The sequence below is a fragment of the Rhipicephalus microplus genome, chromosome 10, assembly GCF_043290135.1.
Source record: "Rhipicephalus microplus isolate Deutch F79 chromosome 10, USDA_Rmic, whole genome shotgun sequence".
NCBI lineage: Eukaryota > Metazoa > Arthropoda > Arachnida > Ixodida > Ixodidae > Rhipicephalus > Rhipicephalus microplus.
The window spans coordinates 21,615,571-21,618,772 of record NC_134709.1 but is presented as its reverse complement, the minus strand read 5'-3'; the positions used below and the strand labels follow the sequence as shown (position 1 = coordinate 21,618,772).

The window sequence follows — 3,202 nt, the reverse complement described above, 5'->3', positions numbered from 1 at the left end:
GCATCCATTTATGACTGGAGTGCCTCTAGACCCAAATAAAATTCCAAAAGTGACGCCGAGCGTGCCGTGGTTACCAAGGCGTGTTTAGGTGTAGGAAAACAGGTGCAAACGACCCGCTTTCCTGAACAGACGCTGTAAAAAAAGCGTAGGCGGAGAGTAGTAAGATATATTTTATCTGTATGCCGAGTAAAAAGTTGACGACGAATAATCAAAGCGGATCCTCTGCCAAAAGAGCTCCGATAGTGTCGGAGCTCTTCCTAACCGAGCGAGGAACTCGAGAAATGATCTGCGCACGCGCTTTGATGGTTCCTCTTATCACCTTTGGCATCGTCACGTCGGGTGTCGCGGAGAGGTCATTCAAGATCGACTACAACAAGCACACCTTTCTGAAGGACGGCAAACCCTTTCGGTTTGTCGGTGGCTCGATGCACTACTTCCGAGTTCCCAGAGCGTACTGGGATGACCGACTCCACACGTTGCGCATGGGAGGACCGAACGTGGTAGACTTTTACATCGACTGGAGCGGCCACGAGCCCGAACCCGGACAGTACAACTTCGCCGACAACTACGACCTGGTCGCCTTCCTGGAGGCCGTCAAGAAGGCCGACCTCCTGGCGATCGTCAGGCCGGGACCCTACATATGCGGCGAGGTGGACAATGCGGGCTTACCTTACTGGCTGCTGCGCAAGTACCCGGACATGGAGTACCGAACGTTGCACGACAAGGACTACATGAGAGAAATGAGCAAGTGGTTCTACAGGTTGCTGCCGATGCTGGTTCCGTATCTCTACAAATATGGCGGGCCCATCATAATGGTACAGGTCAGTGTCAGGAGATGAGGTTTACTGAGCCAAAGTTTAGATGTGCAGAGTGGCCTAATCTCAGCTAGTTTGGCCGACATCATGAAATGAAGTCCAGAAAGAACCGAGACATCAAAGAAGATAAAAAAGTGGAAGAATGGGGGATATTTTGTAGGAAAATATTTTTTGGCAAATAAGCTTTTCATTCTGAGAAATTTGTACGGCTTTTATTGTTGTTTCCTGCAAGAAATATTGATTGCCTATTTTTTTTTAGTCTATTGTAGGCCCGTGTGCTCATGTTTGGGTGAACGTTAAAGAACCCCAGGTGGTCTGAATTTCCGGAGCCCTCCACTACGGCGTCTCTCATAATCATATAGTGGTTTTGGGACGTTAAACCCCACATATCAATCAATCTTTTTATTCTAGAATTAGATTAAAATTGTTCTGGAAGAGCACAGGGTGGCTATTAACACAATAAACAGCTGTTTGTCTAGAGTCCCCTGGCAATTGCGAGCCAGCTACTTTCTATATAAATTCGCATGAGGAGTTTACCGAAGTCAAAGTCTCCAAAAACAAGGATTTTTTTTCTTGAAAAAAAAAATTAAGCACATCTTCGCCATTCAGGTCAACTTCCATTTCTGAAATGTTTTGCGAACTTCGTTGACTTTGAGCGTATCTATCTATCTATCTATCTATCTATCTATCTATCTATCTATCTATCTATCTATCTATCTATCTATCTATCTATCTATCTATCTATCTATCTATCTATCTATCTATCTATCTATCTATGTATCTATCTATCTATCTATCTATCTATCTATCTATTTCTATCTATCTATCTATCTATCTATCTATCTATCTATCTATCTATCTATCTATGTCTATCTATCTATGTCTATCTATCTATGTCTGTCTATCTATGTCTATCTATGCCTCTCTGTCTGTCTGTCTGTCTGTCTGTCTGTCTGTCTGTCTGTCTGTCTGTCTGTCTGTCTGTCTGTCTGTCTGTCTGTCTGTCTGTCTACGACATTTAGCTCTCGTGGCCGTTTCGATAATGGTATCAATACCAAACTTAGTTTGGAAGAACATGATCGTATGAAGAACATAGTTGACTGGTCATAACATGAAAATGATGACATGTATATCATGAATGTCATGATATACATTTTATGGTCCTGCAGCTCTTGCGGTGATTACGTTCATATGGCATGTTGCAAAACTGTTATAGCATGGCATGATTGCATGGCGAACACAAGCGACAGACCCTAACGTAGAAATCATGACATGCATGTCATGTAAGTCATGAGTCATGACTACATGCCACGCCCATGATGCGCTCGCAGCCGTCTCGCTAGCTTCACATATGCCGAATTCGGCGTTACGTGATGCGAATGAATGACGAAGGTATGTGACTGGTGCAACATGATAATTATGAGATGCGTGTCATTTAACATTATGACTACAAGCCACACTCATGATGCACTCGCAGCCATTTCGCTAGCTTCAAATACACCAAATTTGATATTACGGGACGTGAATGGACGACAAAGGAATGTGACTAGTGCAAGCATGATAATCATGTGATGCATGCCATGCAACAACATCACTACATGCTACGCTCATGATGCGCTCACGGCCGTCTCGCTAGCTTCATACGTACCAAATTCAGTATTACGTGACACGAAAGGACGACATGCAAATGACATGTCCAAAAAATGATAATCATGACATACGTGTCATGTAACAACGTGACTACATGGCGCACTCATGAGGCGCTCGGGGCCTTTTCGCTAGATTTATATATGCCAAATTTGGTATTACGTGACGTGAACGGATGACGAATGTATGTGACTGGTGCAATCGTAATAATTATGAGATACGTATCATGTAAGAGCATGACTACATGCCACGCTCAAGGCGCCAATACACTTAGACGTTATCCAGTCTGCGTGTGGTCAAGCGTTCGTTTCGTGGCGTCACGCCAGCGATGCCACGCCAGACGCCGGCATATGCTCGCAGGCACGCGCCGCACTGCGTTGCTTTGACGCAGGGACGTTTTAGCACGCCCGGCATCGCTTCGTCACGAAGCTAGACAGACGTGGTGCATTCTGGGTAACGTGGTTGGTGCGAAATGCAGCATATCGCATTTCCCACCGTTTGCCGCCGGGCTGCACCGACAGACGCTGGTCGCGTCTGGCGTCAGACTATAGAGTGCTCGCGTATTGCTAGCGTAGCCTCACTGCACCCAGCGTGCGCTCGCCAACGTAGCGTCGCAGTATATTGGGCCCTTCGTGATGCTCTCCCCGTCGTTTCGCTATAGCTCCACACATTCCAAGTTTGGTAATGCGGGACATGAATGAACGACGAAGGTATGTGACTGGTGCAAACATGATAATTGT

The 3,202-nt window shown here is 45.6% G+C and overlaps 1 pseudogene; it reads left to right on the top strand.

Moving 5' to 3' along the window:
* The first annotated feature begins 302 nt into the window (after nt 1–302).
* Nucleotides 303–839, top strand: LOC142774882 (beta-galactosidase pseudogene; annotated as a pseudogene).
* Nucleotides 840–3,202: the final 2,363 nt, after the last annotated feature.